Genomic DNA, 26874 nt, shown 5'->3' on the forward strand with positions numbered 1-26874 from the left:
TTTATGATTGGCATCTGAAAATGTTGGGAAGCATCTTCTGGGACTGAACCCCTAAACCGTGGGATCTGATGTTATCTCCAGGTAGATGGTGTCAGAATTGAGTTGAACTGTACAATACCTGGTTGATGTCAGGGAATGGTGTTGGAAAACACATTGGAATTGGTGTCAGAATTATATCTATTAATTTAAATATTAAACAATCTAGAAAAATACCTTCACAGCAACACCTCAATTGGTCTTACACCAAAGAGCTGGGCACCGTAGCCTAGCCAAGCAGGCACAAAATTAACCATCACCACACTCAATTTTGTTCTTATACCGCCATCCTGCAAGGGTAAAAAACAATCATTTCCCCTTCTTTCCTGAATTGTGGATCCTCTGCTTCTAATAAGGCAGAATGTGATAGCAAGAGAAAGTGACAGCAAGAGAAAGTGATGGCAAGAGAAGGTACACACACGGACAGAGGAGGCAGTGAGAGGCAATTTAGTATGTATGCAAAGCTACTATTATTTCCAAAGTTTTTCCAAGCTACTTTTTAAAACATGATTTAAAATATGAGCTTTTTTTTTTCTTTCTTTTTTTTAATTCTCAAATCCAGATGAAACGGGAGCAGACTTTGGCACACAGTGAAAGCACCGCTTGCTAAACATCTAGCCCAACTCCTTGATAGGTAATGGCACCACCTAGCCTGGAGAAGAACAATTGTCTTATCTTCTCAGACCAGCTGGCTTATGGTGTTCTCCAGGCAATAGATCAGAGAGAATTATTTCCAGCCAGCTCTCAGCTTCCAATCAGCAACCCAAGGGCCTTCCTACCTCCCTGCTGCCTTGCTAATTCTGCTTCCCCCACAGCCAATTTTCAAGATGGGCAGTGTGGAATTTCTCGCTGGAGTGAGTGGCTGTGGGTGTAGAGCCCCATTTTGCAGATGGAAACATGGAACATGGTGATGAATCACTCTTCACTGACAGAGCCAGAAACACCAGCTCCAGTAGCTGGTCTCCCACTGACCAGTGCTTCAGGCCAGGCTGTGAAACTTACTCAGAGCCAAACTCAATTCCAGTTCTTGGCCATCCAGGCAATAACCAGCACTTAACTATTGGGCTCACAGCACTTGGTTACTTTGGGGCTGTCTGGATGTAAATGGTGAAGATGATGATGGTGGTGGTGGTGGTGGTGGTGGTACCACTTACTGACTTACTTGTTTTGGAAGCCATGTGTGCAAATTACGTGTGTATAGCCATTAGTAAAATTAACGTTGATTTATCCAGTTTTGAATTTGCCACATTAAAATTCTGTTTCACACAATCTTTGACTTCAGACTTAAAGGATGTTGAAACTGAGTGTGATGTCACTATTGAAGCAGGTGATTCTTGTTATCGCATACATACATATCACAGCATAGCTTCATTATATGTGGAAAATACCTGACCCTAAAGAGAACGTAGGGAATGTGGAATTTCACAGAAATTTATTACCTGATTGGATAGAGAGAATGCTAAAATTGGGGAACTTATGCAAATAAATAAACCCGTGGAAGTGACAACAACTGGAAGCGTACTCTAGGAGCTGTCCTAGGTACCGTCGCATCTAGTCCCTCAGGAAGCTGACCGCCATCTTGTGCCTTTTCTCATGGAAAGACTTTCTTGTAACTCTCATTTATTGTAGGACTTTTCCCTGTGAAAACACCCATTCAACTTCTTTTGAGAGTTCTCATAGGAAAATAGATTTCCTTTTACCAAAGAAATTGCTTTAGAGTTATCTTTACTGGAGTGCATGTATTCTGTTAAGTGATAGATAACTGAGATATCTTGGTGGGCCCAGAAATTAATTTCCTTTCTGTTTCATGGCCTCGCTCACTGGTTCCCGCTGTTGACTGTTACTCATACATCACTCCCTCCAATTACGAACGCTGCTTGAGAAAAAACGGCTGGAGAAAACATAAAAGTAGATCAATCATAATATTTATACCTCCTGGGAAGGAACCCATTTCATTTTCCTGGCCCACAAATACAGTATTAAATTAACTTTCCTTTAATTTATCAAACACAAGGCATTTATTCATTTATGCACTCGACAAATATTTATTGAGTGCCTACTACATATCAGACCACTGTTGCTCTCAGAGATGAGAGCAACAAATCTTACAGTCAAGTATCCTTGTCTTCATGGAACTTACATTCTAACTACACACAAACACACACACACAAACATGCACATGTGTGTGTGCACGCACACGTGCTTGGTTCATTTAGATGTGAATAGATTATAACCAAATGTTAAGACTTGAAGGGTCAAATTATTTAGCATACTTGTTAATTTCCATAGCATAAATAATTTTAAGTAAACTTTTTTGTGTTTTTTATGGTGAGTGTTTTTTATGTCCTGCTTAAAATTTATTTTTGCCTTAACCACAGTCCTAAAGAGATTTTTTTCTTTTTCCTCCAGAAGATTTATGGTATAATCTTTGCTATTTATGTCTATAATTAACCTGGAATTAATTTTTATATATAATATCAGGATAATTTCAGGTCAAAATTCATTGTTTCTTCACTTGGATATTTTGCACTGATAATTTTTTAGGAAAATTAAATAGATAACTAAGGGGTGCTGCAGAAAATATTAACATTTAATAACAAAAATAGCAGACACTTTACCACTTACAAATGCTGCCCACCACATTTTACATATGTCACTCATTTTATGTACTACAGCTTAGATACTTACTATTATTATGATCCCTGTTTTCAAGGTTATGAAACTGAGGCTCAGAGAGGTCAAGAAATTTGAAGTCACACAGCTAATAAACAGCAAAGCATACATTTGAACTCAGGCATTCTGGCTTTGGAACCAGCAACCTTAACCAACAAGGCAATGTCGCCTCTTATAGATAATAAATCTGACGTTGTTTATAGTCCGTTATACAAGTGGGGTTATAACGTCTAAATTTGGACATCTTATTTACATGCTGCGAATTATATGATTTCAGACAAATCAAGTCATAAGGAACAAAGTGGAGTTGCAGGAGATAAGCTATGCTTATCTTCCCACCACCCTCTCCTTTTGCCCTGATTGTGGTGCTTCTTGCTTACATTTCAGACAGACAGAACTGCTCTGAGGACGGTTTTTCTCTAATTCTAAGGAGCATGACGCTTAGTTTTCGGCACAGGAGGCATGCTAAAAATGAAGCAGTTATGTCCCCTTTCCCATTATGTCCCTCTCCCTCAGCAGCAGCCACACTTCAACCAGGAGCCGGAGCTGGGTTTCCATCTCAACTTTCTTTGTTTCTGTGGCTTGAAGCCAGCCCTTTAAAATCAATTTCGCTTGCCCTTGACTCCAGGGGTTGAATTTTCTATTTGATTTCTTTTTCTTATTCTTTCTTTCTTTTATTTAAATGCTGGCTTCCATCCAAGACAGGAGGAGAAATGGGCCCCAACCTTCCAAAATGGATCCTCAGGCAGGCTGTAGGTTATCAGAGTCCCCGCACGCGGCAACCTGGGACCTGCAGTAGCCCTGGCCTTGGGCTCTGGGCGGGGCTACCGCCCCTTCCCACCTCCACCCGGAAGGAAAGAGAGGCAGCCAAGGAGTAGTTTGTGGTTTGGGGCTTTTAGAGGGAGCGCATCTCTGGGAGATGGAATCCACAAACAAACCTGGTGAGGGAAGTACAATGGGTCCTTCACAAGCAATTAGCCTCCCTCCTATGAAAGCGATGCACATGTTGGAGACGACCATACTGTAATACAGCTCTAATTAGGTTCCCAATCCAGTAGCCCATATGACTAAATGGTTTATAAATAGAAACTTAGATGTGGAAAACAGAAGCACAATGCCTAAGTCACAACTGACTGAGTTCCATTTAATTAAAAGTCATTTGAGGTGGTGCTGGGGAGCTGCCTCAGCTTCTGCACCTGCGGAGGACACTGTTCGTCCTAACTTTGAAGCAGAAACTTCAAAATGCAATTGTGCTGGGGGGAAAAAAATCCCTGTAGGAAGTGGGGGGGTACTGGGAGAAGCCATTGTGAGCTTCCAGAAGCTACCTGTATCCTGAGTGTAGAGAAGCAATACCCAGAACAAATTTTTCAGGGGGAGGGGGAAAAAAAAAAACAGTATCGGGAGTTTTAAACTTCTTTTTGTAGTTCAAGATTGGAAGGTGTTTCGAGACTTGACTCTGGCATTTCTGTGGTTCCTGGGCTCTCGCTTCTCTAAATCCCTTAAGGAAGGAGGCCATTTGAAAACATCATGTATTCAGCTTTGACTTAGCCTCTTGGCATTCATGTGCTCTTGAGAAGGTCATTAACAGCTCTTTCTCTGACTTAAACAAGCTTCTCAAAGGCACTGGCATGTCTTGGTCAACATAATCTCTAGCAGTGGCCACTCAGACTGTTGTTTCGTGAAAGAAGAAATGAAGGAAGAATGAAAGAAGGGCGCCTGGGTGGCTCAGTCAGTTAAGCCTCTGCTTTGGACCCAGGTCCTGATGGAGCCCTGGGTCAGGGTCCGTGCTCAGTGGGGAGTCCACTTCTCCCTCCGCTTCTGCCCCAATTTGTATCTGCTCTCTCTAGTGGATGCTCTCTCTCTCTCTCTTAAATAATAAAATCCTAAAACAAAAGAAAACAAAACAAAAGAAAGAAAAGAGGAAGAACAAAGGAGGTAAGCTGCTTTTTCAGTCTAAATAGTTTATGTTTCTACATTCAAAAATATTTTTACAATGACCAGTTCATGAACAAGCTAACCTCCGTCCTGCCCTCAAGCAGGTGGTTTGATCCCCCCCCACCCATCCCCACCTCCTGCGTGTATTAGAATTGCAACTATAGGTGATAATGAAATGACTGACTTCATGTTGATTTTACTCTTCTTTCAGAATTGTGTTGTAACAATGTGGCCACTTAACCCAGCAGCTCCCACTGCCCTGTGTCTGGGGCCAGGGGCTGGGGGTCGGGTAGGGATACAGGATTCCAGCTTCTTCTTATCCTTCTTTACCAACATCACAAATGTGATGGAAGTGTTTTGTTTTGCCTTTCCCCTCCGGGCTTTCCAAGGAAGAACCAAGCAGATGAGGTAAGAGGATTTCCAGTGGTCTGGGCTGGAGAGCCCCAACCCAAGCCCTCAGAGAAAGTGGTTGCTGAACATACTGGCAAAACATGTGCATATATTGACTTCTCACAGAGAGTTAGCAGAAAGGATACACTCTAGGGTGTTTGGAAGTTCTTAGAACCAAAGGATGCTATGGGCGGCAGTAGCTGTGTTGGTAAAATGGGGTTACACTTGACCCTTGAACTACCTGGGGATTGGGTACTGCCTTTCTGTGAAGTCACAACTCTGAGCGAAAGTTTTCACTCTCCAAAAACTTAACTACTAATAGCCTGCTGTTGACTAAAAGCCCTACCAATAACATAAACGGGATCAACACATATTTTGTATATCATATGCACTGTATGCTCTATTCTTTGAAAAAATATTTTATTTATTTTTATTTGAGAGAGAGCAAACGCAAGGAAGCACAAGCAAGGGGAAGGGGCAGAGGGAGAAGCAGGCTCCCCGCTGAGCAGGGAGCCTGACTCGAGGCTTGAACCCAGGATCCTGGGATCATGACCTGAGCCAAAGGCAGATACTTAACCCACTGAGCCACCCAGGCACCCCTATATACTGTATTCTTACCATAAAGTAAGCTGGAGAAAAGAAAATATCATCAAGAAAAGTAATAAGGAAAAGAAAATACATTTACAGAACTATCTTGATTTACAAAAAAACAGCCATGTAGAAGGATATCCGTGCTGTTCAAACCCATGCCGTGCAAGGGTCAAATGTATATTAAACCTCGCATTTTAGTTTAAAGAAATTGGCTGTCCCTCTACTGTGTGCGGGACTATGTCTGGATGCCTGGAACACACACTCTAACAACCCAGCAGCTTTTCCCTGCCTTCTGCGTCTTCTTCCCTGACCACCACCACCAGCCACATTCCACCCAAGGTTCTAAATTCACTTTCAGAACAATCTAAAAGATTGTTCAGAGAGAGTTTCTATAATGAGAAAATGGAAGTAATTGGGTTGACTCTGGATTTGGAAAGAAAAGAATATTTTTGCTTTAGTGATTGAATTCCTTTCTTGCATCCCCCCACTCTCGTTCCCCTGTCCCCCATCCCAGAGGCTGACAGTGTCCAAGTCCTCCATAGCCTGCCTGGGGTGACAGAATCATGGTCAGATGCAGAGTGGCAGGTGGCATCCCTTGCCCCCTACTCCCCTCAGTCCTCCAGCAACCAGCGACTGGCTGTTTGTCAAACACATTTCTCCAGCCCCTCTCCAGTTCCATCTCATAGAGCCAGGCTCAGATAAAGCAGCTCCCAATTTATTTTGAAGACAGAATTAGGTTAAATTAATTGGTTTCTGAATGATAAATTTATTCTTTGAAGGGCAGAAATTCTGGGCAGCAAGACTGATATACCCATAGGCATTGACAGGAGGTTATCTGGTGCGTGAAAGGGCTTCCACAAGCAAATATATTCTGCCCAATCCACACCACTCACACACAAACACACACACACACACACACACACACACACACACACACACACACACGGATATATTGCTAAGAAACAAGGACATTTATACTGAGTCTGAGACATATTACCTGACAGGTATTTCAATCGAAGTACATTGCATTGATGTGCCTTCTATATCCGGTGCTCTGATAGGCACTGAGCTATGGCAGGACTAGAGCAGTGAGACCAACAGCATGAACAAGCTGAGCCAGCAGAGAAGGAGGAATTCTGCCTAAGGACACTGGGCAGGCTTCCCAGAGGAGGTAACCCTTAAGATGAGCCTTAAGAATGAGTCTGATTAATCGTCTTGAAGAAGTACAATAATAGAGCTGAGAATTTACTGGTCTACTTGACAAGCCTGTCACTAGCTGGTGTCACAGCTCGGAGCCCCAAGTTAAAGGCACGTAACATGCATGACATTTACCAGGGGGATGAAATTGAAAGTCCAGGGTGGTGGTTTTGGGGCCCTTCTGGGGTGTGGGGAGGGTAGAGAAAGCAAGTGAGCTTCACAGTGAGAAAGAAACTTCCTCTTAACCCACTCACAGCCTTGGTGTAATAGAATGAGGAGGGAAAGGTCTCCAAAGCTACTTCACATGTGTCCTTGGGCTGAGCTCTACGGAAACATATTTCTTACATTACAAGGCTCGAATGCTTCCTAAAGGAGCAAACCCAAGTCATTCTGTATAGAATTGTGACCTACATTTCTCATTTTTTTGAAAAAAAAAAAAATGAGGTGAAATTCACATAGAATAAAATTAACCATTTTAAAAGGAACAGCCCAGTGGGATTGAGTACCTTCACAATATGGCACAACCACCCACTGTCTAGTTCCAAAAGATTTTCATCATCCACAAGAAACCCTTGTGCCCATTAAACACTTCATCCCCAGTCCCTTCTTCCCCAGACTCCAGGCAACCACTGAATTGCTTTCTGTCTCTATGGATTCACCTATTCTGAACATCTCATGTAAACGGAATCATACAATGTGTAACTTTTATGCCTGATTTCTTTCACCCAGTATAATGTGCTTGAGGTTCCTCCATGTTGGGCCATATATCAGTATCTCATTCCTTTTTATGGCTGAATAATATTGCATTATAGGTATATACTACAATATATATATATATATCCATCCATCCACAGATGGACATGGAGGTTGTTCTATGTTTTGGTTATTGTGACTTAGGCTGCTATGGACATGCATGACCATGCATTTGTTCGAATACCTTTCTTCAGCTCTTTTGGGTACATACATAGGAGTAGCATTTCTGGGTCGTATGATAATTCTATCTCTAACTTTTTGGGGAGGCACCAAAATGCTTTCCACAGTATCTACCCCATTTGACATTCCCATCATCAGTGTACAAGGGTCCCAAAGTCTCCATACCCTTGCCAATACGTACTGTTTTCTGGATTTTTTTGCTTTGTTTTATTGTAGCCATCCTAACAAATGGGAAGTGATCTCTCACTGTCGTTTTGATTTTCACTTCCCTGATGACTATGTTGAGCATCTTTTTATTTGTTTGTTGGGCATTCAGATAGCTTTTTTGGAGAAATGTCTATTGAAGTCTTTGGCCCATTTTAAAAATTGAGTTATCTTTTTATTGTTGAGTTGTAATGATTCTTTATATATTCTACATACTAGACCCTTATCAAAAATATGATTTGAAAATATTTTCTCCCATTTTATAGGTTGCCTTTTCAGCTACTTGATAGTATTCTGTGATGTGCAAAAGTTTTTAATTTTGATGAAGTACAGTTGATCTATTTTCTTCCCTTTGTTTCTTGTGCTTTTGGTGTCACAGCTAAGAATCTGTTGCCAAATCCCAGGTCATGAAGATTTACCCCACGTTTTTTTCTAAGAGTTTTATAGTTTCAGCTCTTCTATTTAGGTTGTCACTCCATTTTGAGTTAACCTTAATATATAATGTGAGGCAAGGGCCCAACTTAATTCTTTGGCATGTGGGTATTCCATTGTCCTGGCACAGTTTGTTGAAGAGACTATTATTTTTTTTCCTCCATTGAATGGTCTTGGCACCCTTGTCAAAAATCAATTGACCATAGATGTATGGGTTTATTTCTGTATTCTCAATGCTCACACCCCTCTATTTTTATGGAACTTTCATGGTGAAGATTTCAGACGCAATAAGTTCCATTTTGTTTATTTCTCTTGATTACAAGACTTTCCGGAGATTTCCAGACCATGCATGCAATCATACTTTCATCTTTCCTCCCTCATTCACTAAAGATTTCTTGGCTTCTTTTCTACTGTACTACACAACATCAGAGTAACTCCTGAAGCCTAAAAAAATTTTTTGAGTAGTTTTTAAATAATAAATTTGGCCATTGTGATGATGTAGCATTTATAGTGCTAATCCAGGATGAATGGAAGCCCTCACACATTCTTCCATTTGTTCTCTTGAGTTCCCTTGACGAGTAGCCATTTATTGGAACTTACAATATTCTACTTCCAAAGTCTTCTCCTGACAAGGTTTTATTCTTATGAAATGTCCCTTCTGTAGCTTTCCTTTTAAATTTACTCCACCTGTGACATTCTGTGTCTGGCTCCACATTTTTTGGCCCAAGCCTTCTGACTGATTATTTACCTGTTGAAATATTTACATTGATTCTTTGAGGCCACAGCTGCTCCTGGCAGAATTACCTCTTAGCCCCCACAGGCTAGTCTCTGAACTTTTCCAATTGAAAAGGTCAGGCAGTTATGGGTACTGACAATTTTTAATTTTGTAACCTCTGTGGAAAGCTGAAGGGGGCAGACTTAACAAATAAGTTAGTGGGAGCCGGCCACAAAATTCACTGAAAACAGCCATGGGAGGAAGGAAGAGGCATTTGAACTCCAATAAATAAAGAGGGGTACTGGGTGTTCTTGTGACAACATCAAGCGGTGTCATCACATGGACTGGAAGAAGTTTTAGTTATTAATCCCTTAAATATCCTGCAGGCCTTGCCCAGTTAAGACCTTTCAGCTTAGTTTCACTCAGTTTATTTGGATCCAAAGATTATTTACGGATTTATGATGCCTCAGAAATAGTGATGTTGGAACGTCCAAGGGGACTCTGCTTTCTTTAGGATGTTCAAGAACTTTGCAGTCAAAAAGCTTCTAGGCTTCTTGACCACAAGGAAACCTTCATGGGAATTTTGTCTTTCATCTGAAACCACTTCCTGGTACTGCTACAAAATAGGGAGGGGCGCCTGGGTGGCTCAGTGGGTTAAGCCGCTGCCTTCAGTTCAGGTCATGATCTCAGCGTCCTGGGATCGAGCCCCGCATTGGGCTCTCTGCTCAGCAGGGAGCCTGCTTCCCCCTTCTCTCTGCCTGCTACTCTGACTACTTGTGATCTCTCTCTGTCAAATAAATAAAAAAAAAAAAATAGGGAAACATGTCCATGTTATCTCCTAAGATGTTCAGATAGCACTCAGTCACTGTAGTTCTGAAATCCTTTCTATGGATAGTGGAGAGGGAATCCAAGGCACCCCCAGCTCTATGAGAAGTGAGAACAAGACCTCTTTCAAATCAGACATTTTCTGTTGGCCCTGGGAAGAAGTCTGGTTCTTACGCATGCTCTACATTTTGTCTCTTGGGATTCGTAGGACAAATTACAGTGAAAGAACTTTGTCATGTAAGTGTCACAGAGGAAGTCACAGAACACCTAGACTACTATTTTTAATGTCTCTAGACTCAAGTAAAGAAATATAGAGTTGGAGAATGCCTTATGGCATTTCTTCAGCTCCCTTCGATTTCACTCCTTTTATAAAATCAGGCTTCCCTCCCTGCACCTTTCTGCTTTAAAGGAGTTGCCATATGGGCTTGACCTTCTCATAGGTTACCTTGGGCTTCCTCCCATATTTACCTCTTCCCATCCCTTCCTACAACACTTGCCTTCTTTGAGTTTCAAAACATCAGTATCTTCTACTTCTCCTCTTATTTCTCTGGTTGCTTTATCTCAGTCTCTCACTAATTTTTTGTCTTTCTGCCCCAAAGTCAAAAGTTATGAGCTTCATTTTCTCTTCTTCTCACCCCCTCTCTTCCTTTCGGAGGACTCCTTCTCTGCTCCTGGCTTTAGTTATCACCTATATTCTGAGGTATCTCTGTTCAGTATTTCTCACCTGCCCCCAAACTCCAGACACATTTCCAACTACCTTCTGGACACCACCACAGGAATACTTTTTAAAAAAATATTCATGCTTAATACTTGGTCTATCTACAACATACTCTGCTGAAAGCTACACAAAACTTTCTTCTTATTCTCTGTATCTTACCTCAGTTAAAAGTAGTCACCTGTATCACTACTTCTCTCAGATCCCAAGTTTGGACACCCTATTAACTGAACTTCCAAAATATTATCTCTCGTTTCCTACCTATTCCAACTGTTATTGTTCCATTGAAGGGCACAGGGAACCCACATTGCTTTAACCATAGCCTTTAAGTTCTGTGAGGACAGGAATTTTTGTTCATTTTGTTCACTGTCTAGTGTCAGCATTTAACATACTACCTGGAACATTGCAGCAACTTATAAGTGTTTGTTGAATAAATGAAAAAAAATCTATTCCTATATGCTTTCCCCTTTAATTCATTATACACAACCATCAGAAGTAACCAAAGACATAATCATATCATCACGTCTTCTGAACCTTTCCATGGTTGCCTCCCATTTGCTACAGAATGATGTCCACCATGTCTAACTGAAACACTCAAGACCTTTCACAGAGTATCCTCAGCTTAATTCTGAGAGCTCATCTTCTACCACTATCTTCAAGAACCTTACTCACTTGATGGACTCGACTATTCCTATGTCCTTGATGTATATTCCCATCTCTGACTTTGTACCTTTTGTTCTCTCTGCCAGAACTATATCTCCCTCCTTTGTATCTGATGTGAGATGGTCTTTTATCTATAGCCCTTTGAGTGGTCAAGTTTGAAAAAATCAAGAATTAATAACAGGCAAATAAAGAATATAATGAGAACTTTAGGGTATAATTAAAGATTAAGAAGAGAAAAAAAGGCTGTCATTCTGAATCCCTATCTTTAAAAATAACTCTTCTAGCTTCCTGCACTCTTAGACCCAAAGTTCTTCACACCCACCTCCTGACCAACCCAAGAACAGAAACAAAGGGAAGAGCAAACAGAATGACTCACACATACATCTAAGGTTTCTGAGACTGAGGAGAAACACTGAGGAAGGGCCAGCCAGAGAATGGTGGAGATCAAGACTCCAAGGATGGAGGGAGTTAAAGAAAGTCCACATGCTGTTGGAGGCACCAGGGTCTTGGGAGACTGTGGGCCAAGACAAGCATTAGACATAAGTGCATGAGAATCTCTAGCTCTGTGCAGGGCATTCTACCACTGAGAACTGAAAGCAAATGCATGACCTTTTCTGGAGTCTGTGTGTGTGTGTGTGTGTGTGTGTGTGTGTGTGTGTGTGTGTACCCCACTGTGTATCATGCAGAGGATGGAGATTAGATCATCACCTCTCCCAACCTCTAGAAGTCACCCACAGGTATTTGAGATCATTAACCGTAGACTACGAGAATGGAAGAGAGCAAAGCAGGGCTTTAAGCCAACCAGCTAACCAGAAATACTGATTTCACTGATTGCTCCTGCAAGCCCTCACCCCCCCGTCCCCGAGAAACAGATGCTGGTGACTCAGTTACACACCTATCAGTTTCCTTCTCACACTTCATCAAGCGTTGCTTCCCCAGACAGAGTTGATGGTTCTGTCCTCTGGCTTCTGCTGTCTTTCATGGGCCTCTCAGTTCTGCTCAGCTGGGTCCTGTCTTCTCAACTGGATCCTGAGTTCACCGAGAGCAAAGCTGTTGACACTGCCTTCCTATCCTGTACAGCCTCACTGGGGTTCTTGCGCTCTGTGGCCACTCAATAAATATTATCAACTTGGCTTCTGCAGATGTTGTCATGGAGGCCCAAAGCAGCTAACTGGTTTTCCCAGTGCTCCATGACTTGTCAGTGGCTAAGCCGGAACGAGATAACCACTTTTTCTTTCCAACAGAAAACTCACTGTTTTCCATCTGAAAATAATATTTCTTGGCATACATTTGCATAGAAAGGAATTACAGAATGTGTAACGTGGTTATTTTCTTCAACCACATTGTAGTCCAAAGTAGCACTTTTCAAATGGAAGGCAGCCTCATCCACTAGCACAGGCCGCAGAATCAGAGGGACCTTCTCCCGAGGAGCTCGCTGCATGGCCGTCCATTCCCCAGCTCCCTTTCCTCTTCTGTGAACAGAGGACACTAGTGCGCATGTCCCAGGGATGGCACGGGGCTAAAGAAGATGGGGGGCAGCTCTAATGGCTAGTTAGCTCTTCCTCAAGTGCCTTGTTTGGGTAACAGCTGTATCAGCTATTTGTTGACTCTGTTTTTTGGGGGTTTGGTTTTGTTTTGTTTTTTCCTTTTTTTTACAGCATGAAAATCTACTCAAAATAAGAAATCACACCAAATGACAAAATATGAAAGCAAAAATCTACCTCAAACATCACAAAATCCAGAAAAAAATACCCACAATATTTATATTAATCCCTGACCAACCTTTACCATACCTGTCCCTACATATTGTGTTTACATACTTACAAGTTTTTTATTATGGTGAAAGATATAGGAAACAAAGTTTGCCTTTTTAACCATCCTTAAGTGTACAATTTAGTGGTGTTAATTATGTTCACGGTGCTGTATAATCGTCAGGACTAGTCACTTCTACCATGTTTTCATCTTCCCAGACTCTGTAGGCAGTGAGACCCAGTAACTTCCCCTTCTCCTCTCTCCCTGACCGCTAACCTATGACCAATCTGCCAATTCTAGGCAAATGGGATCCCTCAATATTTGTCCATTTGTGCCTGGCTTATTTCACTCAGCCTAATGTTCTCACGTTCCCTCCATGTTGTAGCCCTTCACCCCTTTTGAAGGCGGAGTGATATTGCATTGCATTTTGCTTGTTTCTAGCCTCTTTGACTTTTGTGACAAGTGCCACAGTGAGCGTGCATGCAAGCATCTGCGGGTCCCTGATCGCAGCTCTCTTGGGCGTATACACCTCGGAGTGCACTCGTTGGCTGATGTGGTAATTCCGTACTTGCCTTTTCGAGGAACTGCCCAACTGTTTCCACGATAGCTATACTGTGGATCCTCAGCCACACTTGTCACTTTCCATCTTTCGTCTTACAGCCTTTCTAGTAGGTGTGTTCCCTCTACCTTATTTGAGGGTTGGAGGGATTTTGAGATTTATTTCTTCTTCCCTGGGTACCCTTATTTTGTGCCTAGATGACCAATTCTATAATTAGAGATTCATTCCTTTGGTTTGATATTTCTCACTTTCTATTAAAATGCTGAGAGCAGAAGCATCTAGAGTCTTTTAGGCTATTTGCAGCACAGGACAGTCCCTGTCACGTGCGCAGCGATAGAGCAGCTGGGACTGCTGGCAGGGACTTAGTAGGGGCTGACTGCCAGAAAGTAAGCTCTTCTTCGGGTTCCCTGTGTCATTCTATCCATGTCACCATCCTTCCCCGGAGCCTAGTGTTTGCAGGGATGCTCCTTTTGTCCACCTACTTCATTCTCCCATAGAATTAGATACAGTCCCAGAAGCCCTCCCTTTGCCCGCCCAAGCCCTTTGCTCCTGCTCCACTGGCTGCATTCTGGTTGGTACCCTGAGCCACCTCACAACCGAACGACTTCAATAACCTCAACTAGAGCCGTTTCCACTGTCCCCCGTCAACCCCAGCAATGACCACGACCGCACCCCTGTGTGCTGGGTATCCCACATGCTGCACCGCTGATGCTGAAAAGTGACCCGAGGCACTTCCTTGTTGGCAGAAAGCTCTCTCAGTTTCATCCATGATCATCGTCCTAGGAAGATCAGCTCTACCTTCCCCCTACTCCGAACTGAAGCCTCCTGTTCTCTCTCATGTTGGAGCCGGTGTGCACTGAGCATCTACAAAGCACAGGCACTCCCGTGGCCACCTTGCCCCTGCCCCTTGCAGCCTTTGCTTCTGTATATTTGTAAACTCCTAAGAGAGCTGTTCACCCTCAGCATGATGTGAACACTAGCCCCTTGAGCTGTGCAGTGCCCAGACTGTGCCATCTTCTCTCGCTGTCAAGCTTTGGCACGGTGTTTCCCTCTGCCCCCAAACTCCCTGTTTCAAACCTTCCCACCCCCTGTTTTTCTGGTACTCTTCCCGTTTGACGGCCTCCGTCTTGGCAGGGGGAGGTGGTGGCATTTGAAATCCTTACGGAAACCCCCAACCGGATGCCACTCTGTGGTTCCAGTGTTTGCCTGATTATAGCACTTTTCACACTATTTCACTTCCATGGACCTGTGGGCCCGTCTAGACTGTGAGCTCCCCCAGGACAAGAATTGAATCCTCCCCATACTAATGATTGACACTTAGTGGGTATTCTATAAATGTCTGATGACCGAGAGAGAGAGAATGGAATGGCCAATCATATACCAGGTCTTAGCATTCATATTAATTATGAATAATAATATTTATTATTCCTTCTGATAAAGATGCTTCCCTACCGATTTCTAAATATCCACCTGTTATTGAACAATATGTTGCATCATTTCATACATGTGTTCTTTAATATTCATTTGTACTAAAATCTCATTCTGTTTTTACTTTTTTCATTCAACCCTTTGTTTTTCAGATTTATTGAAGTACACATAATCTAAATTTTGTCATTTCATAGAGTGCATTTACCACATTTTACTCATTCCTTCCCCCGTGTTGAACACTTGGATTATTCCAACTTCTTGCTGCCACAATCAATATCATGACAAATGTTTTTTCCATGTTCCTGTAGGGACCTGTGTAAGGCTGTCTCTGTGATATATGTCCAGGAGGGAGAGGAATTATCAGGTCCCTGGTCCTCACAGAGGAAACTTCTCTCGGTACTGCCATATTGCTCTCCATTGTTGCTCAAGTTCCCATATTCCCATATGCTAAGTGACATTTTGTATTATATACTCTTCTAATTTTTGCTATTTTGATGCCTGCAAATCAGTTTCTCATTCTAATTTGTATTTGTATTTGTCTGGTTGCTCAGTGTTTCAATGCTTCTTGATAGAATGGTGCACCTTCTTCTTCTCTGGAATGTCTATTCACAGCTTTGCCCATCTATCCTATTTTGCACGTAATGTTACACCTTGAATAGTTTCTGATACTGCCCATGAACATTATTTAAAATGGGTTTATAATATTCCATAACATGCCATATCTTGGTTACTCACTGTTCTTTGATTAGACCTTTAAGTCATTTCCAATTTTTGCTAACAGTGATAAGCATCTCTGCAAAATAACCTTTGCCTATGTGCGAGATTATTTCCTTTGGACCATGTCACAGAAAAATAATGACTGATTCCAAGAACATTTGAAGTCATTCAGTATTTATTGCCAAATCACTTCCCTAAAAAGTTAATGGCATTTACAGTTCCATTTACAGTACATAAGAGTGTCTTACCATACACTCACGAATATCTTCCAAATCTTCACCAACCTGAGATGCGAAGAATAGCTCATTCTTTTGCTTTAAAATGTTTACTAGTGACACACCTGGGTCTATTTAATGTAAATTAGAGATTTGCATTTCTTCTTTTGTAAATTTGCTGTTTGTGCTCTTGGCCCAGTTTTTTCAGGCTATTTGTATTATACTGTTGATTCACAAGAGCTCTTTATAAGAATAGTTTTTATGTCATTTTGCCTCCCGTGTCTATGGCATGTGGTGAAAGCTCTTATGAAAAGAACCATCTTATGAAAAGACAGTAGTTGTTTGGGGCTTGTCTTCTGTGGGTGTCTAAGAACATTGGCTTGCAAGAGCACTGCTAGACATCTGTGAGAGTAAGAAAAACAGCTGTAGGCACGGGAAGAGTTTCAGATAACATTTTTACACTGGAGTAGCAGAATCATGCAGCCTTGTTATTCTGTCTCTGGTCTCCCCAGGAAGGTCTGACTATTGTCTCTCAGCAGAGAGCTCCTGAGAATTTCCCCAGCTCTGCATGTCAGCTCATTGGTCTTACCTCTTGCCTGTGTTTGCCTCTCACTGACTAAGGAAGTTAGGAGACTCATTGAAGACGGAAGGGCCAGGGCCTTTAAGGTAAAGCAGGAATAATGAGGATTCAATGAATTTGAACTTTAGGACAAAGGCTATCTAGGCAAAGGCAACATTTTCTTAATTCTGGTTTTAATGTGAGTTAACACGTCGTTCTATTTTATGCAGTCTCCAAATCACATCTGTTCTACCATAAACCTATTTGTAATTCTTGAGTAGTTAATAACACAGCACCTTGTTCTGTGTCATGTCAAATCTTGCCAAAAGCCAATGCATTAAGCCCTGAAGAAGAATTGAAACTGTGACCAGGGCTCTCACTTGCAGTTAAGGCTGGACATATGTAGAGCTAATTGTAGAACCAACCGTGTAGCCGTCATGCTGCAAGGAGCACTGAAATCCTGCCTAATTGTATTTTACTTCAGGGGTAGCTTACCTTTCTCCTGAGACATGCAGGTACTCATTTAGCCTCTACCTGTTTGCTAAGTGGCTGCAGAAGGTCTATCTCATCTAAGTAGCGCTTGATGCTTGTTTTTTTTTGTTTTTTTTTTTTTTGTTTTTTGTTTTTTGTTTTTTTTTTTGTCAAATCCTCAGCTGGGCAAATGTCTGTTCAGTCCCAAGCCTACTTTCTTGGATACAAAGTGCAGGACCTACACACAAGAGCATCTGGAAACTTCAAAATGATCAGTGTTTGCCATTGGGCGATAAGCCATTGAGCAATAATGAGTCATTTTCCCTACTGAGTACATTCCTTTCTATGTAGCCAAGGGAAGATATTCACATGCTCTAAAAAGCTAGATGAGCTGCTTATCTATGTTATTTCTCTGAGTCTGATGCACACTCATCCTGTTCCTTTTATGCCATAACTCCAAGTTCCGGAGCCTCTTACTGCATGTTCCCATAGATGGGGAGGAGGGGGCATTGCTTTAGAATATTGTTAAGGGCACCTGGGTGGCTCAGTCAGTTAGGCATCTGCCTTTGGCTCAGGTCATGATCTCCGGGTCCTGGGATTGAGTCCCGCATTGGGCTCCCCACTCAGTGGGGAGTCTGCTTCTCCCTATCCCTCTGTCCCCCCACCCTGCTTGTGCTCTCTCTCTCAAATAAATAAATAAATCTTTTTAAAAATAAAATATTTTTCAAGTATAGAGATATACAATAAAATGCATTGATTTTAAATGTAGCTTGAGGAGTTTTGACAAATGCACATATCTGTGGAACAACTACTTCGGTCAAGATATAGAACATTTCCAACAGCCTGGAAACCTCCTTCCTGCCCTTTCTCATCTCAGGCCCTGTTCCCCTTCTGATTGTAAGAAGCAGAGATTGGTTTTCTTTGTTCTACAATATCTTATAAATAGAATTAATTACATAGTATAGATTCTTTTGTACATGGTTTCTTCACTTTGCTTAGCAATACTCGTGTAAAAATACCATAATTTGTTTATCTAGTAAATTGTTGATGGACATTTGCATCATTTCCAGGTTTTGCTTATGATATCATCTTAGTGGTGGTATGTTTTAACCAGCACATAAAAACCAATAACTAGAAAAGACTGATAAACAGTAACTACTTCCAAATTAAGAATTCCTCTTGATCAAAAGTCATATTAAGAGACGGAAATGTGGGGCACCTATTTATCAGTTAAACACCTGCCTTTTGCTCAGGTCATCACCCAGGGGTCCTGGGATGGAGCCCCCCAATGGGCTTCTTTCTCAGCAGGGAGCCTGTTTTTTCCTCTCCCTCTGCCCCTCCTATCCTTCCTTTCATGCCCTCCTGCCCCCATGCTCTCTTGTGCACTCTCTCTCTCTCTCAAGTAAATAAATAAAATATTTTAAAAAGAGAGAGAGAGAGAGGGAAATGCAGTTTGCAGAGCAAGAGGAGATAGTTGCAGTATTGCAAAGAATATACAAAAAACTCTTATGACTTATTTCATTTCTTCTGAGTAAATATCTAGGAGCAGAATTCCTATGTACTTTGTTAGATCCACACAGACTTTAAATGATGATGTTAGCTGTATGATTTTTGTACATCTCCTTTATTATATCGAGGGTATTTCCTCCTTCTTTAGTGTTCTGAGAGTTTTTCAAAAATTTATAAGTAGGTGTTACATATTGTTAAATGTTCTCTACCTATCAAGCTGATAATGTGATTTTATTCCTTTATTCTGAGTAATGTGGTTGATCAACTAGGTCACTATGTAATATACCTTTATATATTGTTGAATATCAGGTGCCAAAATTTTATTAATACATTTTTAATCTGTGTTCAGGAGAAATATTGGTCTGTAGTTTCCTTGTAACGGCTTTGTCAGTTTTTACAGAGGGATACTAGCCTCATTTTCTTTGCAGGAAGCTTTTTCACTGTGAATTTAATTTCTGTAATAGGTAACAAATCTATTTAGGTTATCTTCTTGAATGAACTTTGGTAGTTAATGACTTTCAAGGACTGTGTTCATTTTAGGTAAGTTGCCAAATTTACTGCCACAAAATCATTCATATTTCTTCCATATTATCATTTTAATAAATGTACTATCAGTAGAAAGGCTCCACTCTAATTCCTGATATTGGTAATTTGTGGGTTTTTCCAATATTTTTTTCCTAGCTATTTTGATCAACCTGGCTAGAGATTTATCTTTTTTTTTTTTCTAATCTTCCCCAAGATCTAGGTTTTGGTTTTATTGATTTTGAAAATTGGTTTTTATTAGTATTTTAGCATTTCTTCTTATGTTTGTTATTTCATTATTTCTGTTTGCTTGATTTTAATTTGTTCCTCTTTCAGTTCCTAGAATGGAAGCTTAGGTCATTGATTTGAGACATTCTTCCCCTTCTCATATTAGTGTTTAGGGCTATTTCCTTATAAACACTGCTTTAGGTTCATTCCATTATGTTTGATATATATCATATTTTCATTTCTGCTCACTTCAAAATAATTTCTAATTCTCCATGTGATTTTTTCTTTGATACATGGATTATTTAGAAGTATGCTGTTTAGTGTCCAAATATTTAAGGAATTTCCATACATCTTTCTGTTACTGATTTCTAATTTAATTCTATTGTGATCATGTAACATAACTTCTCAATATCTTCTCAACCAGTATATGGCCTAACTTAGTAAATGCTCCAGGTAGATTTGCAAAAATAAATAAATACACACATATATTTATTTATATATATTGCTGTTGCTTGGTAGAGTGTTCTACTGATATCATTTGGGTCAAGTTAGTCAACTGAGTTCTTCAGGTATTCTACCCTTCTGTGTACATGTTTCATCAACAGTTGAGAGAAAGATTAAAATATTCTATACAAATCTAGATGTATCTATTTCTCCTTTCATTTCTAACAGTTTTACTTTGTGTACTTTAAATTTCTGTTATTAAGTGCATAAAGATTTTTGATTACTGTTGGGAGAGAAGTGACTAGGGATTGCTTGCATTTCTGTGTGTTTTCTCAACAGAGGAGAATTAATAACAGTGTATTGATTTTTGTGGTTCTTGTTTTATTTTTTTTCCCCTAGCTGTCTTTTTCAGACATCTAAGCAAACAGACCTGGAAGATGGAAATGTTCTTCAGATGAGAGGCCAAATTTGTTTCCTTACCAAGATAATAAAGATGATGTCTCTAAGACAAAAGTTGGATATATTTCTTACAGGCCTTTTAGAAGATCAAAATTTCCTTAACTTGGAGTTATTTGCAGCATGAACCCACAGTGTGAGCAGCTTCTAACTGGTCATTTCACATTGCTTTTATTTTGCTTTCATTTTTTTAAAAAGATATTTCTGCTGGGTATAGAATTTTATGTTGGTAGTTCTCCCTCTTCCAGATGTTAAAAATGTTTTTATACTACTTTTTTGCTTATATTATTTCTGAGCCTTCTGTCACTCTTAACTTTGCTCTGCATACACAGTGTTTCTTTTCTGCTTTTGCAGTTGCTTTAAAAGATTTTTTCCCCATTAACATTAGCTTTAAATTAACAGTGGTTGTGTATGATCTGTCACACTATAACTTCCTTTGTTTCTTCTGCTTGAATTCTTTGAGCTTCTCGGAAAATTTGTGGCCATTATTTCTTCAAATATTTATTCTTCCTCAACTCCTCCTTTTTGCAGGATTCTGATTACTTGTGTGATATGCTACTTAAAGTGGTCCTAAGCTCACTGATACTGCTCTTATTTTGTGTGTTTTGTTCTGTGCATTTGATTTTGAATTGTTTCTATTGCTGTGTCTTCAAGTTCATTAATATTTTCTTCTACAACGTAGAATCTGTGACTAATTCTTGCCATTTTTTAAAAAAGTTTCAGATAATATAGTTTTTATTTATAGAACATCAATTTGAATCTTTTAAACATATTACCCAAGTCTCTTATTATATGCACGTTTTCTTCTTCCTTCTTGAACATATACTTTACATTTATACCAGCTTTTATTACTCATTTTACCACTGATAACTGCATTAGTTTGCTTGGGCTGCCTTAACAAAGTATCACAAAATAAGTGACTTTAACAATAGATGTATTATCTCACAGCTCTAAACAGTAGAAGCCTAAATCAAGGTGTTGGCAGGATTGGTTCCTTTTTGAGGACTGTGAAGGAAAAGTCTGTCCCAGGACACTCTTCTTGGCTTGAAAGATGGTAATCATCTCCATGTTTCTTCACATCATCTTCCCTCATATCTTCAAATTTTGCTTTTTATAAGAGTACCAGTCATGTTGGTTTAGAAACCACCCTAATAACCTCATCTTACCTGATTATATCTGCAATGATCCTATGTCCAAATAGCCTCACATTCTAAGGTACTGAGGATTAAGACCTCAACATATGAATTTGGGCAGTGGGGACACCACTCAACCTATAACAATATCACTTCCTGATCTTTTCTATTGACTTATTTTTATCCTTGTTATAGGTTGAACTTCCAGCTTTTTGCATGCCTATTAATTCTTGGTTGGATGACAGATGTTTAAAATTAACATTATGATTTGCTGGAGAATTATGAATTCCCTTAAATAATGTGGGGTTTTGTTCCATGATATACTTAAGTTACCTGGAACTAATTTGATCTTTGTTTATGTTTTCTTTTGATCATTTTTAGATAAGTTCAGAACAAGTTTTATTCTGGTTCTTATTTGCCCAGCTACTGCAACAATACCCTTCTAAGCATTATATTTGATGACCCAGGTATTGAGAGGTCTTTCCACTCTGGCTAGTGGGAAACAAACTATTTTTGGCCCTGTGTGATCACTGGGGATGGGCCATCTGATCTTTCCTACTGTCTGTTCCTGGTATCATGTAGTTTTCTCATGTATGCACTGGCCAGTAACCAGCTGAAGATTCAAAGGGAATCTTCTGTAGATTTCCAGAGAGCTCTTTCTCTCTTCCTCTCTCTATAAATAGACATATAGATATAGATACATAGACAGAGAGCTATAGACACATATATATAGAGAGAGATAGATATCTCCTCTCCATTACTCTTCCCATGAGTTCTAGCCACTTTGAACTCTCCCAACTCTCTTTGTCTCCTCCACTTGGGGATTCTGTTAAGTCCCTCCCTGCATCACACCCTATGAATTACCCAAGGCAGTAAACTAGAGCAATCTCGAGTCTCATTTTGTTTCATGTTCTTCTCCCACAGATAACTTTCCTGTGTTGCCCATTGTCCAATATCTGGAAACAGTATTTCCTATACCTTTCCCCTTTTAAGGTTTTTCTAAAATTAATCTGGTACCTCTTACTCCATTATGGTGAAAGTACAAGTCTTCAAATTTGATTTTATATTTTCATCCCACACTTATTGAGTGGCTACTGTGTGCCAGGGGTTGCTATAAATGCTGCTATAAATGCAAAAATAAGAGCAGATAAAACTCTCAAAGAGCATACAATGTGGAAAAATCAAGCCATAGAAATAAACACATCAAGTCAATGGTGTGCCGCGTGGCGCCTGGGTGGCTCAGTGGGTTGAGCCGCTGCCTTAGGCTGGGGTCATGATCTCGGGGTCCTGGGATCCAGTCCCGCATCGGGCTCTCTGCTCAGCGGGGAGCCTGCTTCCCTCTCTCTCTCTCTGCCTGCCTCTCTGTCTACTTGTGATCTCTCTCTGTCAAATAAATAAATAAATAAATAAATCTTTAAAAAAAAAAAAGTCATTGGTGTGCGGAAGGAATTGTGTGCTACAAAGCAAATCAAGGCAGGAAAGTAATAGGGAGTGCCAGTGGTGAAAAGCGACTGTAATTTAATATAGAGTGAGGAGAGGAGACACCACTGAAAAAGGAATCATCACAGCAAAGATCTCGGGAGGCAGACGAGCCAGTCATGGAGATAGTTGGAGGAAGCACTTGGACTAAAAGGAGAGGAAGTGCAGAGGCCCTGAGGCAGAAGCATGCCGGAAGTGCGTGAACAACAGGAAGGAAGCGGATGTGGGGGGGGGTGGACAGTGAAGGAGCCGCAGTAGTGGAGGTGGTAAGGGTGGTTGTGGCTGGAGGTGGGGAGACTTCTAAGATCTTGAATTTTGTTATCAGCATTTTGGTTTTTGTTATGAATTATACATGGGAGTGAAAACTTACCATTTCTCTTTTAGCGGGATCCCCTTAGCTATTGCATTAAGAATACAAAGTGAGCGCCAGGGCAGATGTTAGGAAGCTTTTCAAATAATCCAGGCAAAATATGATGGTAATTAGACCCAAAGGAGTTGCAGAGGGGGTGGTGGAAAGCAACTAGATTTGGGGTATATTCTGATGGAAGATATGGCAGAATTTGTTATTATTAGGTTATAGACTCAAGCAGTCTCCCCCTCCCCCTCAGAGGGCTCAATCTTACCTTGAATTATTACAAATAGAAGAATTATGAGGCCATACTCTTCATGCTATTTTATTATGCTAGCTTAAAACCCTCTGGGCTCATCCAGAGACTTCCTTTAGAGACAGTGACAGAAGCAGCCTTGAATGTGCTTCTCCAACAGCGTAAATCTGCCACTGGCTTCATTTTCATTACACACAGATCTCAGTAAGTCTGTTTGGTAGGGCTTTCGCCTACCTGGAACAGTAGGAGGATTATTTTTTAAATCAATGTGCAAATGAAGATGAATTTATATTTTCTTCCAAATTTTACCCTGAGTGTTCATTATAAACCCCTAGGTAGTATTTTAAGACTGTCAACAAAATATGTCCTTAAAAGTTATCCATATACTCAAGTTTTGGGGAACTTTTCTGATTTTTTTTTTAACTTACCTGCATTTGACAGTATTTGGTGGGTGTTTCAAAATGATCAGCGTCCTGACTCTTGTTTTGTTATTTAAGTTGAATATCTCTGGAGGCTTAATCCATTCATTTTACTTAATGGACATCTACTGACAGCTACTGTATGCCAGTCTCTGTGCTGTGTGCTCTGAACTAGGGCTGTTTCTTCTCTGTAGATTGCAAAGTCAAGGAATTTATGAATGTGTATGCAATTGTAACATAGAATGTAGTGAAGTTAGAAATGCTGGCAGGAATCTGTTTGGTGAGAAAATGGAGGGCTTCTTCTGTCAGCTCTGGGGGTGAGTTTCCTAGTTGAAGAGTTGGTAGTACAGACAGAAAGGAGTAAAGAGTGGATGTTTCCTGAAGCAGCAACAGGCATAAAGGTTGTAAAGTGAGAGAAATCACAGTGCACTGGGGATTTGAAAGTACTTCAGAAAGATTGGAACTTTCCATTAGGAAACTCAGCAGTGATGTTGAGGAGTCCATCACAGGGCAGATTGTGAAGTTCCAGGATTAAGGAGTTTGCATTTTAATTGTAGAGCAATGGAAAACATTGAACATCTCTTTTAGCTGGAGAGTGGTATTGCCCTATGAAAGGTCACTCTGGCTGTGGTGTGGAGAATGGACTAGAATCCTGTGAGTTCAGAGGCAAGAAGACCTGTCCCTAGGCTGCTGTGGTAGTCTGGTAAATGATGCCACCAGCCTGAGTAAGCCACTGCTGGAACCAGAATTCCAAAAGATAACAAAAGAGAATCTAAAGAATGGGTGTAATGAGGTGTGATGTGTGGGAAAGGAAAGATTGAAGAAGAATCCAAGGCTAAACCCAAACTATAGTACCGCTGATTAAGATATTGGGCATAGAGCGAAATAGATTTGGATTGTCTGTGATAAATTCACATTGGAACAAATAAGAGGTTGAGGTGTCTGGGTATATCCACCTGAAGATGTCTGCAGATGACTAGACACATGGGCCTGGAGCTCAGGAGAACCATTGGAGCTTGAAGTAAATTTGAAAGTTATAGCATAGAGCGATGTCTGGGTGGTTCAGTTGGTTAAGCCGCTGCTTTGGGCTCAGATTGTGATCTCAGAGTCCTGGGATCAACAAACCTTGCCTTGGCTTTGGGTGGGGGAGGAGTCCCTGCTCAGTGGGGAGTCTGTTTCTTCCTCTGCCCCACTCCCCCTGCTTGTGCTCTCTCTCAAATACATAAATAAAATATATTTTAAAAAGAGTTATAGCATACAGATGGTTGTTGGAGTTTGGTGATAAAAGAGGTCACAGGAGGAGGGAGTCCAGAGGATTGAGGATGGGACCTGAGAAGGGCTGACATATTAAGGACCTGCCAAAGAAAAAGGAGCCAGCAAAGGAGACTGTGTTGTAGCAGCCAATGAGCCAGGAAGAAACCCAGTCAACATGGTGTCAGGAGAATGAGGAGCTGGGGAAGCTGAACCTGGTGAGCATTTCCCTGAGGTCAGGAGTAGGTCCTTGTTAAAGCCAGTGTTAAGCCGTGATGAACTGTCAGGTTAGATGCAGCCAGTAAAGCCCGCCTGTAGCAGGAGGAAGGCATCCACTGTTCTCGGCTAGAGCTGTTTCAGTAAAGCAGCTAAGGGGAGGGCCACACTGCAGGGAGCTTGGTGAACAGCAGACAGCGCACAGACGGAGTGGATGGAGGTGGTGAGAGAAAATAGGGTGCAGGTTCACAGCTGAAGTGGGACATGAGGGCCAGGGAAAGCTTTTGTGTTGCAGCTGGTTCTTCAGAAGGGAGGGAAGTGAGTATGTGTAAAGGCTGATTAGAAGTGTTGATATTAAAGGAGCAACAGCACCTAATGAAGAGAGGTGCTTCTAGGGGAGGCAGGAATGGTTGGTCTCCAAAACCTGAATGGAGAGAAGAGCCACATGGAAGAGAACGTACTTTTGGAAAGATCAGAAGGCATAGAGTTATGGATTGAATTTTGTTTTCCTAAAATTCCTAGGTCAAAGTCCTAGCCCCAAGTACTTCCAAATGGGACATTATTTGGAAATAGGTCCATGCAGATGTCAGTTAAGATGAGGTTATACTGGACATGGTGGACCTCTAATCCAATATGTCTGATGTCTTTATAAGAAGGAAGTCGGACAGAGACATGCACATACAGGGAAGATGCCACGTGAAGGTGAAGGCAGAGATCAGAGGGAGGCTGCAGGTGCTGTCAAACCACTGGGTGTTAGGGGAGAAGCCTGGAACAGGTTCTTCACTAGCACCTTCAGAAGGAGCCCACCCTTGATCTCGGACTTCTGGCCTCTAGCACTGTGAGACAATACATTTCTGTTATTCAAACCATCCAGTTTGTGCTCCTTTGTTACAGCAGCGCTAGCTGACTAATGGGTACCAGCCATGTGTTTGTGTGTGAGAGGCCAGAAGTCAAGGGGGTTCTGACTTGGTGGTGGTTCCTTGCATTATGACTTTGGACCCAAGGTCATCTTTGGGGAGTCCATGCGGGAGGTAGCTTGGGGTGCTTGGAGATGCATGGAGAAGACCTGAAACAGCCACTCTGAACAATGGAAAGCAGCAGTCTAAAAGGAGAGATGAAGGGGTAGGACAGTACTCAGACCCCAGCTGAGTTTGGATCTCCATCATTTCCAGTGGTTTTGTTTGTTTGTTTGTTTGTTTGTTTGTTTAAATAGCTCTTCCTGTGGCACAGCACAACCCTGTGTGATTATTTGGGGAATATATTTTCCACCACGGAAGTCAAAGCTAACTATCTTTCTCTGCCCTGCCTGTCTTTTCCTGAGCCCTAAGTCCTCAGCAAAGGTACAAAGTAATAAAACTATTTTATTCATAGGAAAGGTCATTAAAATTACTGTGCAGGCTGTTTGTCCGTGTGACTCACATTCTTCCACCACCAAGAACTAATCCCCGGGGTTTAGCCGATAAAACCCATGACTAAAAAATGTTTTTGTCTTTCATCATCACCTCTCTCAGATTTGGTGGCTCTGAGCTGCACACCGTAGCTGAAATGTCTCCTCAAGGCATTTTTCTTCACCCTTACATTCAAGATGTCTTTAGAGGTTTG

General features: G+C 41.1%; 1 pseudogene; it reads right to left on the reverse strand.

The window, feature by feature from the left end:
• Window positions 1-26874, reverse strand: part of LOC111146937 — an 88287-nt pseudogene that overhangs the window by 14086 nt on the left and 47327 nt on the right.

Source organism: Enhydra lutris, unplaced genomic scaffold, assembly GCF_002288905.1.
Source record: "Enhydra lutris kenyoni isolate GAN:26980312 unplaced genomic scaffold, ASM228890v2 scaffoldscaffold15, whole genome shotgun sequence".
Classification (NCBI taxonomy): Eukaryota; Metazoa; Chordata; class Mammalia; order Carnivora; family Mustelidae; genus Enhydra; species Enhydra lutris.